Source organism: Aotus nancymaae, unplaced genomic scaffold (assembly GCF_030222135.1).
Source record: "Aotus nancymaae isolate 86718 unplaced genomic scaffold, 86718_ANA_hifiasm-v0.15.2.pri h1tg000029l, whole genome shotgun sequence".
Taxonomy (NCBI): domain Eukaryota; kingdom Metazoa; phylum Chordata; class Mammalia; order Primates; family Aotidae; genus Aotus; species Aotus nancymaae.
Window position 1 is genome coordinate 13,943,106 of NW_026988442.1, and position 15,520 is coordinate 13,958,625.

Sequence of the window (15,520 nt, forward strand, 5' to 3'; positions counted from 1 at the left end):
TCTAGTCCTGCAATTAAAGAAAGGACTCCAGAGACTCCAGAGTAGAGAGAACAATCATCCAGGGACTTCCTGGGTCATTTACTTGTGAATTGGTTTTGACCCTTCCCGTCATAGGGTGTGACCTACCCTTAAAGTTTGATCATCTTTTTTCAGTTCTTTTACAGCATGGTTGTATTTCCTTAAGATCTGTCAATAATCCTAGTTAGACTTAATTCTGTTAGCCTAACAATATGAGGAATTCAAAAAGTTAAGCATACTTACTTCCTGGACCTTTTTTTTTTTCTTTTTTGAGATAGAGTCTCGCTCTGTCACCAGGCTGAAGTACAGTGGTGTGATGTCAGATCACTGCAACCTCCACCTCCCGGCTTTAAGCCATTCTCCTGCCTCAGCCTCCTGAGTAGCTGGGACTACAGACACCACACCCATCTAATTTTTGTATTTTTAGTAGAAACAGGGTTTCACCATGTTGGCCAGGTTGCTCTTGATATCTTGACCTCGTTATCCTCCCTCTTTAGCCTCCCAAAGTGCTGGGATTATAGATGTGAGCCACCACGCCCCACCACTTATGTCATGGACTTTTACACCCTGTTTCGTATCCTCTGGTCCCCCTCCTGAAATTAGTACTGATCAGAACAGGAGTTTGAAGAGACTACCTGAGGCTGGAGAAAGTAGCACCAGAAAAGAGCGGAAGGAACAATCCTCAGAGTACTACCCCAACAAGATAAAATTCACTATGTCTGCCATTCAAAAAAAGTCGTCAGGCCTGCAAAGAAACAGGAAAATATGATCTATAACGAGGATAAAGTTCAATCAATAAAAACAGAATTATAGAGAAGATAGAATTGGTAGACAGAGACATTAAAACAGTTCTTATAACTGTATTCCATATGTTCAAGAAGCTAGAGGAAAGATTGAAAATAATAAGTAGAGACATGGAAGGTATTTTATTTTATTTATTTATTTTGAGATGGAGTTTTGCTCTTCTTGCCCAGGCTGGAGTACAATGGCATGATCTCAGTTCACCGTAACCTCTGCCTTCCAGGTTCAAGCGATTCTCCTGCCTCAGCCTCCCAAGTAGCTGGGATTATAGGCATGCGCCACCATACCCGGGTAATTTTGTATTTTTAGTAGAGACAGGGTTTCTCCATGTTGGTCAGGCTAGTCTCAAACTCCCAACCTCAGGTGATCTACCCTCCTCAGCCTCCGAAAGTCCTGGGATTACAGGCATGAGCCACCACGCCCAGCGGAAGGTATTTTAAAAGATCTAAATCTAACTTCTAGAGATGAAAAATATAGTATTTGATATGAAAAATACAATGGATAAGATTAACAGCAAATTAGACATTGCCAAAGAAAGACTAAATAATTTGAAGACATAGCTATAGAAACAATAAGAAATGAAATAAATAGAGAAAAAAGACTGAAAAAAGAAGATATCAGTGAGCCCTGAGACAACATCAGGTGGCCTAATATATGTGTAATTAGAGTTCCCAAAGGAGAAGGGAGTATCCAGAAAAAAAGAAGTAATGACCAAATAATAATGAGCAGATAATGACTGAAAATTTTTCAAATTTGATGAAAACTATAAATCCATAGACTCAAGAAGTTCAACAAACCCTAAACACGGGAAGCATGAAGAAAATGACACCAAGGAACTTTATAATCAATTTGCTTAAAACTAATGTTAAAGAAAAAAATCTTCATCTCCAGTGCCTTAGGTTAGGTCCTCTTCACTTCTTAGCTGGACTTTTACAATAATCTTCAACTAATATAAGTAGACCTCTAATGTAAGTCCCCATCAGTTTTTTCCTCTTCACCACTGTTAGAGAACTCTTCACTGCCCACTGACTAAATTCCAGTCTCTTAGCACTGCAAGTAAGGCTTTGTTAGCATGGCATATGTGACCCTTTTCTCTCTCTCCAACCTCAGCACCCTACCCTCCACATCTGCTTCCAGTCCTTCTAACCACATGGAACTGTTCATGGAAAGAGCTGTACTGCTCTGGCCTCTGTGCCTTCGCATGTGCTATTGTCTGTCTGGAAATGTTATTCTCTTCCTTGGTTTATTAATTTGTGGCCCCCACTAATCTCTAAGCTCCTGGAAGACAGGAACGGTCTTTCTTCACTGCAGTGCTAGGCTGAAAAAGGAAATAGAGTGGAATTTGAGAAGGCATGTGGAAGGGAGGAGGAGGGAAGGGAGAAAAGAATAATAGAACAAGACTGAAGAGCTTAGCCAAAGTGTTCTATTTCTACAAAGAAGGTAAGTATGGAAGAGAGAAAAGATGGGCAAAAAGGTGTAACAAAGAGATCTAGTAGAAGGATAGGCCTTGAACAAAGGAGGGACTCCTTTTTTAGTGAGTTGAAAGAAAGAAGTGGAGGAGATAGAGCTGAAGGGAATTTGCTACTGGGGTTCCATTTCCTTCCTAAAGTAGGAGACAAGGTCATGTGCTGCAGAGAAGGCTTGAGGAGAATGGAAAAGACTGTGACACGGGATAACCACTCATACTTATTAGGGCCCCACAATAAGTTCAAAATATTTTGCTATACTAAGAGATACAGATAGTCACAAAAGCTTGAGAAAAAAGGAGAAAGGAATGTTTGTTCGAGTTAACCACAAAGGCATCATGAAGAAGGTATAGTCAGACTCTTAAAGGATGGGTAGGACTTGGAAAGGCAGAATGTAGGGAAGAGGCTGATGAGGAATCCACATATGCAAAGTCCTGAAAGCAAGAATGAGCAGAGCATTTGGGAGATGGGAGGACACTTGGACTGGAACTAGACTTAATGTTGAGAATGATAAAAGATTAGGCAGAGACAAATGATGAAATGTTCTGCTGAGGTGCCAGAGCGAAGCATTTGGGTTTGATCAGATAGACCAGGGGTTGGTAGGCTACATCAGCAAGTGGGCCAAATCTGGCCCACCCCGTTTTTGTAAATAAAGTATTATTGAAGCACAGCCGTGCCCACTTGTTTACAAACCTTTGTGGCTGCTTTTGGACAAGTAGAGTTGAGTAGCTGCCACAAAGACCTTGTAACCCACAAAGCCTTTATAAAAAGTTTGATCAAACAACAGAGCAATATAAAATCCTATAATAAGAGAACTGAAGTTTTACTGGAGACCATTTTTCAAAATCTGATATATTTACAACTTCTTAAATAAAGCTCCAGAGCAGGTTTAGAAAACTTTAATTGAAATATTTTCCTAGTTTGCAAACTGTGCCTTAAGGGATAATTTAGGTTGAAATGAATCTCATTGTTGTGCCTCAGCAGTTCTTGCATCATTATTTGTTTTTCCCTGGTGTGCCTTTGTTTCCAAATCTTTCACAAACCAATTGAGCCAATTATCTTCCACACAATTGAAATCAAATAGTTTGTGCCATGCAGCTGTTTCTCCTTAATCTTGGGCTCTTCTCTTGATGCTGTTCTCCCTCCTCACTAAAGCTCTCTCGTTCTATGGTAGGGGCACTTGCAAATTAACATTCCCAGCAAACTTTGCAGGGTTTAAGTTTTCTGCACAATATCTTCTCCCCTGTATTGACAATCTGTTAGCACCTTCAGGTTCAATAAAGTGTTTCTTATACTCATTTTTCATTTCACACACGAACATGGAGCAGAAGAAACAGGTAAGATGATTATTTATACCTGGGGGAAAAAATGTAACATTTAAGATGATTGTAACTGGTGGAGGGTGTCTAGGTTCTTGGCATCTTGAATAAAGAATTGGACAAAATGCACAAACAAAGCAAGGAAGGAATGAAGGGATTGATTGAAAATGAAAGTGCACTCCACAGTGTGGGAGCAGGCCAGAGTTATAGGGGATCGAGGGCCCCGTTACAGAATTTTTGGGAGTTTAAAAACCCTCTAGAGGATTTCACTGGTTACTTCAAGTACGCCCTATGCATATAGAGAGGATGAAGTAAAGTTGCAAAGTTATTTACTTGCCTATGCCCTATGGAGAGGATATTTCCTGTCATAGCTGAAGTGTGAATTGGCCTTATGTTCCCTGCCTCCAGACCCTATTTTCCTGCCTCAGTGATGACAAAATGTTCTTCCTTAAAAAAAATACTTTATTGATATTTGTGTCCCAGATTCCCACATCTTCATAATCAATTGTTTATTGAGATCTTTCTTTTTTACTTTTTTTCCCCCAAGACGGAGTCTCGCTCTGTCGCCCAGGCTGGAGTATAGTGGTATGATCTTGGCTCACTGCAACCTCCGCCTCCCAGGTTCAAGCAATTCTCTTGTCTCAGCCTCCTGAGTAGCTGGGATCATGGATGTCCACCACCACACCTGGCTAATTTTTGTATTTTTAGTAGAGATGGGGTTTCACCATTTTAGCCAGGCTGGTCTCAAACTCCTGACCTCAAGTGATCCGCCCATCTCAGCCTCCCAAAGTGCTAGGATTATAGGCATGAGCCACTGCACCCAGCCTCTTTTTTACTTTTTAATTGTATTATGTTATGGAATTTATTGAAATCTTACAATGTACATGGCAATGGAGTAAAGGAGACCAGAGAATTTCATCCCAAAATATGGCATCGTGTTATGCTGATTACTTTAAATTAAAGGCCTTTGGAGACCAGCAGATTCTAGAAGTAGCTTTATTCTGTTATTCCCTGAACTCCAGATCTCCAAAGAAGAAAAGAGTTACCTCTGGTCCCTTTCCTGAATTTTCATTAATTTGACTCCCATCACAGGGAGAAAGACTGGTTTTATCAACACAGCCGAACAGACTTTTGTCACTGGCATAAACCATTGTCTGCTCTGCAGGCCCAAGAGACATTGTATGTTCTCCAAGCCCATTGAATTCTCCTAAAAGTCATTTACTCTACCCTCCAAATAATCCACATTTCTTCATCTCCCATTCTCTTATGAAGAAGAGTATGTAAGCATCTGTACCCGATTGGGTTGTGAGGTTATCACCCTCCAGTCGTTTTCCTCTCATACATGTTAAATTGTGCATTCCTTTTCTCAGTTCATTTTCAGCAAACCTTCAGAGGGCAGAGGGGTAGCTTTCCCTTTACCCCTACAGGAGATACAAAGAAGTATTAGACCCATTTCCCACCTTCTTATAGTCTGGAATAGCAGTTCTTAAACTTTTCAGTCTCAGGACCTCTTTTTTGTTTTTTGAGACAGTTTCGCTCTTGTCACCCGGTCTGGAGTGCAGTGGTGCAATCTCTGCTCACTGCAACCTCCACCTCCCAAGTTCAAGTGATTCGCCAGCCTCAGCCTCCGAAGTAGCTGGGGTTACAAGCACCCACCACCACGCCCAACTAATTTTTGTATTTTTAGTAGAGATGGGGTTTCACCATGTTGGCCAGGCTTGTCTCGAACTCCTGACCTCAGCCTCCCAAAGTGCCAGGATTACAGGCGTGAGCCACCGTGCCCAGCAGGACCCCTTATACTTTGCAAAATTTGAGGATCCCAAAGAGCTCTTGTTCATGTATTTTACTGATCAATATTTACCATATTAGAATGAGAATGAGAAAATATTTAAATATTCATCCATTTAAAAATAATAATGTGCCTATGACAATATAACATAAATACCATATTTTTATGAAAACTTTATTTTCTAAAACAAAAAAGTAGTGAAAAGATTGGCATTGTTTTAGATTTCTGTGAATCTCTTCAATGTATGGCTTAGTAATGAAGCAGGAGCGGTGAGAAACCTCTCAAACACCTGTACTGAGGAAAGAAGTGGCTTTTTATTCAGCTGGATGCTGGGGGCAGCTACAGCCTCATTCACTGAGCTCCCTGAGAAAGCAGCTTCTTTCCCCTTCTTTTATAGACTTACAACACTAAAGGGGAAACTGAGGTGAAATTATGTCATTGTCCATTGGCTGAATGTCCAACCTTACAATCTTTTGGCTTCATTGATTTGCTAGTTCATATGTAGCACGAGCGGGAACAGGCAGGGTAGGGGGCTTACAGAGACAAGACAAAGGCAGTAAACTATTGGCTGGCAGAGGTGTTTCCAGGAGGGAGCCTGGGCCGTGCAGACATGGGGGCGTGACCCAGTGCCAGGCTCCAGCCAGTAGGGATAACATTCATTTGCAACTCTTTCAAGGCTTACAGATAGCAGAGACTCTGGTAACCAAAAAGGGAGTCATCTTCCCAGCTCTTTGGTATTTTATTTTATTTTATTTTTCGCCCTCCTTCCCATCTGGAGGGGAGGAGGGGAAGAGGGTCTGCCCTCTCAGTAAGACAACTGTATTATCATGTCTGCTGCATTTAATTTGCTGTGATACGTGGTCAGGTGCAGTGACTCACTCCTGGAATTCCAACACTTTGGGAAGCCGAGGCAGGTGGATCACCTGAGGTCAAGAGTTTGAGGCCAGCCTGACCAACATGGTGAAACTCCATCTCTACTAAAAATATAAAAATTAGCTGGCCATGGTACCACATGCCTATAGTCCCAGCTATGCAGGAGGATGAGGCAGGAGAATCACTTGAACCCGGGAGGCAGGGATTGAAGTAAGCTGAGATTGGGCCATTGCACTCCAGCCTGGCTGACAGAGTAAGACTCTGTCTCAAAAAAAAAAAACCAAAAAACTTGTGATATCATATGCCATATATTATCTAGAAAATTCTACTTTTCAGAGGAACAGAGTGAAAAAGGCATGTAGAAAGTAGTTTTAGTATCATGTAGAAAATAGTTTTGACCTCATGTACTGACTGAAAGGTCCTCAAGGACCCCTTGGGGATCCCTGGACCACACTTTGAGAATGCTTGTTCTACAGTGAGAAAAAGGGTGCTTGCTTCGGCAGCACATATACTAAAATTGGAATGATACAGAGAAAAAAGTTCTGTATATTAAAAGGAAAATAACAAAATAGGCAGCATATTCCAGCAGACAAAAGAAAGGGATTTTAGCATAGGGAGCTATAGTAATGCTGGGAAAAGGATGGAGGGAAAGGCTTTGGGAAGCAAGTAGGATTTGAGCTTGGCCTGGAAGGACTCATAGGACAAAAATATGTGGAGATCTTAAAAGAGGACCTTCCAAGGCCAGGTGCCATGGCTCACGTCTATAATCCTAACACTTTGGGAGGCCAAGGAAAGTGGATTACTTGAGGCCAGGAACTTAAGACCAGCCTGAGCAACATAGGGAGACCCTGTCTTTAGAAACAAAAGAAAAAAAAAGTTAGCTGAGCATCATGGTGCGTGCCTGTGGTCTCAGCTACTCTCGAGGCTGCGGTGGGAGGATCACTTGAGCCTGGGAGGTAGGCTGCAGCCTGGGTGACAGAGTGAGACCCATCTCAAAAAAAAAAAAAAAAAAAAAAAAAGAGAGGGAGAGAAGAGGACCTCCTAAAGGAGTAATTGAATAAAGATACTAGCTAAAGTAGCAGCTATATGCAGGAATCAATAAGGAAACCAGTTGGTTAAACAGGAGGATTTGTGTGTCAATAAGTGACTGAGCTCTCTCTCTCTCTCTTTTTTTTTTTTGAGATAGGGTCTTACTTTGTCACCCAGGCTAGAATGCAGTGGCACAATGTTGGCTCACTGCAGCCTCCACCTCCCGGGTTCAAGTGAACCTCTTTCCTCAGCCTCACAAGTAGCTGAGACCACAGGCACACACCACCACACTCAGCCAATGTTTGAACTCTTTTAAGCAAAAGGAAGAATGCTTTTATTTAGAGAATCAGATCTCAAGAAAGAAAGATCCTACCTCTCAGTTACCACAGCCTCAGAGGGAGGATCTGTTAGGAAAGATACTGAGTAGACAGAAATAAATACCATATGTGTAGCAAGGAGTAAGAGATAGTATAGGAAGAAGAGCTAGGCCAGTCTGAAAAAAGGCCTTGAATTTCATACTAAAGAGTTTGGATTTTATTCTCTGAGCAACAGGGAGCCATTGAAAATTTTGATGAGAGGAAGAATATGATCCTTGAACTTAAATAATTGATGTCACTTTTTTGAGGGTGGGAGCATGGCTTCTTCATTCCTGTATCCTCCAGTCCATTGCATATGTAGCTTTGCATTTGTAGGCTGTCAATAATAGTTGAATTGTTGAGTGATCAGATCCATGGATATAGACTTGGGGAGGCAGTAAACAGAACAAATACAGGAGATTATTGCCATTATTATGTTATTCACATATTCAGTAAATTTTTTTGAATGTGAAATACATAGCAAACACTCTGCTGGGAATTTGAGATTCAAAGATAAGCCAGTTGTAGTTCCTGCCCTTGAGGAACTTACAGTCTAGTAGAAAGGCAGTCAAGAAATCGGTTGTCTTCTGTTTGATATGTACCCTGAGGGAACACAGAAAATGGCTGCCTAACAACTCTCTTATGTGCACAACTTCCTGTCCCTGCCAGAATCATTGTTAGCAGTTTTAGAAATGAGAGAAATAAAGAACTATATCCTTTCTTTTTTTTTTTTTGAGATGGAGTTTCGCTCTTGTCGCCAAGCTGGAGTACAATGGCACAATCTTGGCTCACTGCAACCTCTGCCTCCTGGCTTCAAGCGATTCTCCTGCCTCACCCTCCTGGTAGCTGGGACTACTGGTGCATACTGCCAGGCCTGGCCAATTTTTTTTTTTTTTTTTTTTTTGTATTTTTGTAGAGACAGGGTTTCACTGTGTTGCCCAAGCTGGTCTCAAACTCCTGAGCTCAGGCAGTCTGCCCACCTCGGCCTCCCAAAGTGCTAGGATTACAGATGTGAGCCACCATGCCCAGCCATAGCTTAATTTCTTTAAAAATAATTGACTAGGGGGAAAATGTACTGTGGGATTTGTAACTTACATAAAGTAAAAGATATGACAAAAATACAAAAAGCAGGAGGAGGGAATGGAATATTCTGTTGTAAGGTTCTTAAATTATACATAAAGTGGTAAAGAAATATTTGAGGCTGGGCATGGTGGCTCATACCTGTAATCCCAGCACTTTGGGAGGCCAAGGAGAGAAGATTGCATTAGCCCAGGAGTTCCAGGCTGCAGTGAGCTATGATACCACTATACTCCAGCCTGGACAACAGAGTGAGACTCTGTCTCAAAAAAATATTTTTTTAAAGATTGAAAGTCTAGCAATAAACCATAGATCCATGGTCAATTGATTTTTGGCAAGAGTGCTAGGACCATTGAATGGGGAAAGAATAGTCTTTTCAGCAAATGGTACTGGGCAACTGGACATCCACATGCAAAAGAATGAAATTGGACCCCTACCTCATACCATATACAAAAATTAACTCAAATTGGATCAAAGACCTAAATGTAAAAGTTAAAACTATAAAACTCATGGAGGAAAACAAATGAAAATCTGCATGATCTTACATTAGACAACGGTTTCTTATATATGACTCCAAAAGCAGAAGCTATCAAAGAAAAATAGGTAAACTGGACTTCATCAAAATTTAAAACTTTTTATGCTTCAAATGATATTATCAGAAAGTGAAAAGACAGTCCACAGAATGGGAGAGAATATTTATAAATCATATATCTGATAAAAGTTTAGTATCCAGAATACATAAAGAACTCCTACACTTTGGGAGGCCGAGGCGGGTGGATCATGAGGTCAAGAGATCAAGACCATCCTGGTCAACATGGTGAAACCCTGTCTCTACTAAAAATACAAAAAATTAGCTGGGCATGGTGGCACGTGCCTGTAATCCCAGCTACTCAGGAGGCTGAGGCAGGAGAATTGTCTGAACCCAGGAGGCGGAGGTTGCGGTGAGCCAAGATCGTGCCATTGCACTCCAGCCTGGGTAACAAGAGCGAAACTCCATCTCAAAAAAAAAAAAAAAAAAAAAGAACTCCTACAACTCAGCAATAAAAAGGCAAATGTTTCAATTTTTTGGATTGGACAAAGGATTCAAATAGACATTTCTCCCAATAAGGAATACAAATGAGCAATAAGCTCATGAAAAGATGCTCAACATCATTGGTCTTTAGGGAAGTGCAAATCCAAACCACAATGAGCTACAACTTCACATTCACTAGGATGGCTATAAAATAATAATAAAGGATACTAACAATTGTTGACAAGGATGTGGATAAAGTGGAATATGTATACATTGCTGGTAAGAATGTAAAATTGTGCAGCTACTGTGGCAATTCCTAAAAAAGGTTAAACATAGAATTACCTGGTGACTCAGCAATTCCACTCCTAAGTATATACCCATCTTCACAGCCATATTATGTATAATAGTTAAAATGGGAACAACCTAAATGTCCATCAGTAATGAATGGATAAGTAAAATATGGTGCATTCATACAATGGAATATTATTTAGCCATTAAAACAAATGATGTATTGTAGCTGGGCATGGTGGCTCACGCCTGTAATCCCAGCACTTTGGGAGGCTGAAGCCAGTGGATCATTGGAGGTCAGGAGTTTGAGACCAGCCTGGCCAACATGCTGAAACCTGTCTCTAATAAAAATACAAAAATAAGGTCAGGTGCAGTGGCTCACACTTGTAATCCCAGCACTTTGGGAGGCCAAAGCGGGCAGATCACCTGAGGTCAGGAGTTCGAGACCAGCCTGGCCAACATGATGAAACCCCATCTTTACCAAAAATACAAAAATTAGCCAGGTATGGTGGCAGGTGCCTGTAATCCCAGCTACTCAGGAGGCTGAGGCAGGAGAATCACTTGAACCTGGAGGCGGAGGTTTCAGTGAGCCGAGATTGTGCCATTGCACTCCAGTCTGGGGAACAAGAGTGAGAATTCATCTCAAAAAAAAAAAAAAAAATTAGCTGGGCCTGGTGGCATGTGCCTGTAGTCCCAGCTACTCAAGAGGCTGAGGAAGGAGAATTGCTTGATCCTGGGAGGCAGAGGTTGCAGTGAGCCGAGATCGTGCCACTGCACTCCAGCTTGGGTGACAGAGCGAGACTCCATCTCAAACAAAAAAAAAAGAAAACAAAACAAAAAGGAATGAAGTATTGTTACATGCTACAACATAGGTGAACCTGAAAAAATTATACTAAGTGAAAGGATCCAGACACAAAGGGCACATATTGTATGATTCTGTTTTTATAAAATGTCCAGAATAGGTGAACCCATAGAGACAGAAAGTAGATTAATGGTTGCCAGGGATGGGATGAGAGAGAAATGGGAGCTAACTGCTAATAGGTAGGGGAATGCTTTTTGGGGTAATGGAAATGTTCTGGAATGAAATACTGGTGATGGTTGTACAACATAGTGAATATACTAAAAACCACTGAAGTGTATACTTTAAAACAGTGAATTTTATGTGGCAGGAATTATATCAGTAAAAATGTTTCATAAAGCAAATAGCAAAGATGATACACTTAAATCTAACCATATCAATAATTACATAAAATATAAATGGACTGAGATAGCTTCAGACAGTGATGGCCATCCAGCTAGCTACTTGTTTCATAATATTTTCTCCTAATGCAAATTTTTTTGAAAAAATGCACAAGAAGAGTAAAATAAATCTACTCAAGGTCATGCCCTCAGCATAACTTGAAATTATAGAAGGCCAATACTTCAAAACAGCTGTATGAAAAGAAAAAGCACCAAATTTTGGCACGTAATTTGCCATGTTCCTGCCACACCCTTGCCCTGCTATCAGTCTTTATGGTTGAGCAAATATTTGGAAAAAAACTGTGGGAAGAGAGAAGAGAGGACCTAATGACAGGGCCAAAATTTGGTCTAAAATCACTTTAAGAAAGACTTAGCACTCACTAAGTCTAAAAATTCTGAAACATATTCAGATCAGAACAGGGAAGTAAATTAAAAATACAGATAATTTAAAGAGGGAGTCTGCAAACTGTATCGCTTCAGGAGAAAAAAAGGCAAAGGGTGAGCTTTTTACTTCATGGTCCTGGGACAACTGGATAGCCATTTGGAAAAGAAAATTAGACATACTGGCACACATAAGAATAAGCTGTAGGCGGGGCACCATAGCTCACACCTGTGATCCCAACACTTTGGGAGGCTGAGGCAGGGGCATCATGAGGTCAGGCGTTCAAGACCAGCCTGGCCAACATAGTGAAACCCTGTCTCTACTAAAAATATGAAAATTAGCTGTGCATGGTGGCAGATGCCTGTAGTCCCAGCTACTTGGAAGGCTGAGGCAGGAGAATCTCTTGAACCCAGGAGTCGGAAGTTGCAGTGAATCGAGATCGTGCCACTGCACTGCAGCCTGGGTGACAGAGCCAGACTCAGTCTCTCCGACCCCTTTGGCAAAAAATAAATAAATAAATAAATAAATAAACATAAACTGCAAATAGATAGAGCTCTAAATGTTAGTGATGAAATCATGTACTAGGAGAAGACATGGGTAAATTCCTCTTTAACTTCAAAGTAGGGAAAGGGTTCCTAACTATGACACATCCAGAGCAATAATGGACTCTAGACACCCTGCTAGGATTAGGATGGGTGTTCCTGGCCCAGGAGCCTCACTGGGTCTCCTGGTGCCCTGCCACCCAGGCTGGCATTGAGCCCCTGAAACCTTGACAGCTTTCTAGAAGTGTCTAGAAGTTAGGTTGTGCCATGTGAAGTTGCTGTTTCTGTAGGTCAAAAAGTGGTGGAGTGTTGGCAGTTTCTAGGCACCTTCATTCTGGTTGATCCAAATCCTCCAATCTGTAGTAGGTTTATGTAGCATTCATTTTGTGCCAGCCACCTTGCTAAGCAACTTATAGCCAGTTTTAAGCTGTCACAACTTTGTGAGGCACAGGAATTGGTCCCCATTTGACAGAGAAGAAAACTCTGACTTAGATTTTCCTCTTTTGCAATTGTTTTAGGGGGCTGGTTTGTCTGCCAAATGTAAAAAAAAAAAAAAAAATAGCAAAAAAAAAAAAAAAAAAAAAATCCAGAGCAATAAAGAAAAGATTGATAAATTTTACTTTTTTAAAAAAATTTTTCATGGCCAGAAAAAAGTATTCCATAAAGTTATAAGATAACTGATATGGTGGGTAAAAATATTTTCAATGTTTACCACAAAGAGCTAATATTACTAGTATACAAAGTTTTATTAAAAATTGAATGGCAAAGGAACAAAACCCTAAAAAAGGGAAAAAGAAAAATGAGAAATGACCTGACAAATTTATAGATTTATCTCTCTGTTTCTGTCTCTCTCTCTCACACACAGACACACAGACATAAAAATGTTCAAACATGAAAAAATGTTGAAACTCATAATCAGTAAAACAAAACAACACTGAGATACCATTTCTTACCTATCAAATTGGTGAAATTAAAAAGTATGATGCCACATTCTTTTGGTGAGACTGTGGAAAACAGATGCTCTTATACATTGCTGGCAGGGTTGCAAATTAGTGCAAACCCTTTGGAGGAAACTTTGGCAATATCTAACAAAACTAATGCACTTACTATGCCTTTTATTTTATTTTATTTTAAGATGGAGTCTCACTGTCACCCAGGCTGGAGTTCATTGGCGCGATCTTGGCTAACTGCAACCTCTGCCTCCTGGGTTCAAGTGATTTTCCTGCCTCAGCCTCATGGATAGCTGGGATTACAAGCACCCACCACCACACCCGGCTAACTTTCTGTGTCTTTAGTAGAGACAGGGTTTCACCATGTTAGCCAGGCTGGTCTCAAGCTCCTGACCTTGTGATCCGCCCGTCTTGGCCTCCCAAAGTGCTGGGATTACAGGTGTGAGCTACTGCGCCCAGCCAAGAAATCTTATACACATCAGTAGTCATTTCCCATTCCTGCTCCACCACCATGCAACCACTAATCTATTTTCTCTCTATGAATTTGCCTATTCTGATGCACTTCCCTTGTGATCCAGCAATCCTACATGTAAGGATCTCCAACAATATGAAAATATATATGCATACAGTTATTCATTGCAGCATTGTTTGTATATGTAAAATATGAGAAACAACCTAAATACCTATACACAGGAGAGTGGGTGCATAAACCAAGATACAGCCACACAGGGGGTACTATGCAGCTGTAAAATAGAATCAAGATGATCTCTATTAACTGATATGGAGTGATTTCCATGAGTGAAAAAAGCAAAGTACAAAAGATTGTCTACAGTATGTGTCATAACCCAAATTTTGTCCCTCCTAACAAAATGTATATATTGAAGTCCTAGGCCAGGCGTGGTGGCTCACGCCTGTAATCCAAGCACTTTGGAGGCCAAGGCGGATCACCTGAGGTTGGGAATTCAAGACCAGCTTGACCAACATGGTGAAACCCTGTCTTAAAAAAAAAAAAAAAAAAAAAAAAAAAAAAAAATATATATATATATATATATATATATATATATATATATATATATATACCTCAGAATGTGACTCTACTTGGTGTTACAGGGTTTACAGAGGTGATTAAATTAAAATGAGGCCATTAGGATGGGTCCTAATTCAATCTGACTGGTGTTCTTATAAGAAGAGAAAATTTATTTTTGTTTTGTTGTTTGTTTTGTTTTTAACCTTTTTCTTACTCTGTATTTCTAGCCAAAGAAGAGGAAATTTGAACACACAGAGAGATATCAAGAGCGTGTGCACAGAGGAAAGACTGTGTGAGGACACAGTGAGAAGGCAATCATCTCCAAGCCAAAGAGAGGCCTCAGAAGAAACCAAACCTGTCAACAACTTGATCTTGAACTTCCATCTGCCAGAATGTGAGACAATAAATTTCTGTTGTTTAATCAACCCTGTTTGTAGTATTTTGCTATGTCAGCTCTAGGAAACTAAAACAGTATTATCATTTTATATAATAAAGTCTCTATTAAAAATACAAAAATTATCTGGGCATGGTGGCGTGTGCCTGTAATCCCAGCTACTTGGGAGGCTGAGACATGTAATAAAATATACATATATCTGCTTATTTGTGCAAAAGGAATGCAGGAAGTATAAACCAGATATTAATAAAATTCTTTACCTACAGTGGGTAGGTGGAAAGAATGGGGGATGGAATAGGGCAGCAGAGATGGAGGAGGGGAATGATTCTTCCCAGAGTATACTTTGTTGTCTGACTCTTAGAATAAAAGAATAAGTAGGCTGGGCACAGTGGCTCATGCCTGTAATCCCAACACTTTGAGAGACTGAGGTAGGTGGATCACTGGAGGCCATGAGTTCGAGACCAGCCTGGCCAACATGGTGAAAACCCCTCTCTACTAAAAAATTAGCTGGGTATGATGGCACACGCCTGTAATCCCAGCTACTTGGGAGGCTAAGGCAGGAGGATCACTTGAACCCAGAAGGTGGAGGTTGCAGTGAGCCGAGATTGTGCCACTGCACTCCAGCATGGGCAACAGAGCGAGACTCAGTCTCAAAAAAAAAAAAAAAAGAAGAGAATAAGTATACCAAATAATACCCTGGTATTATTTGACATACACAAAAATAAAGAATTTTTTAAAAAATCAATCAGGTTGTGAGGCGAATTCAACATGAAATAAAAAGGGAGAAAATGAACCTAACTTTATTACAAATGAATAATATTATCACACTAACGTGGATAGAAAAGAAGTAACAGAAGAAACTTTGGAAAACAGTATTTTGACTATACTCTAGAAGGTTAAAGATAAAAAATTGTACACAAATACTGTAATTAGCAAATTTATTCCTTACATTGGTACA

General features: G+C 40.4%; 1 protein-coding gene across 5 annotated transcripts in view; it reads left to right on the forward strand.

Moving 5' to 3' along the window:
* Positions 1-15,520, forward strand: part of ASIP (agouti signaling protein) — a 149,633-nt gene that overhangs the window by 30,770 nt on the left and 103,343 nt on the right. For all 5 annotated transcript variants that reach the window (XM_064382173.1, XM_012455164.2, XM_064382174.1 and 2 more), the window contains one exon: positions 14,396-14,562. The gene's annotated coding sequence lies outside the window, so the exon portion shown is untranslated. The remainder of the gene's footprint in view (positions 1-14,395; positions 14,563-15,520) is intronic.